This window comes from Triticum dicoccoides, chromosome 2B (assembly GCF_002162155.2).
Source record: "Triticum dicoccoides isolate Atlit2015 ecotype Zavitan chromosome 2B, WEW_v2.0, whole genome shotgun sequence".
Taxonomy (NCBI): Eukaryota; Viridiplantae; Streptophyta; class Magnoliopsida; order Poales; family Poaceae; genus Triticum; species Triticum dicoccoides.
In genome coordinates, this window is record NC_041383.1 from 34586317 (window position 1) to 34586568 (window position 252).

The following is a 252-nucleotide window of genomic DNA, read 5'->3' on the forward strand; positions in this document are numbered from 1 at the left end:
AGCTGTCCCGATCTTGAACTAAAAAATGTAGCATGAGCCACTTAGCTGAGAGCATCCAATGCTTGATGACTGAAAAGGAGCAATTAATTAAGAGATGGTTCCCATTACCCCCTGCCCCCCACCCCCATACCTGAAAAGGAGCAATTAATTAAGAAAAGGATTCCCCTCGTGGTATGCACACGACAGAAATGCACGATTCCCAGACGATGCGTGCAAACGTTTCCCCACCCCGCCAAAGCTGAAAAGGAGCAA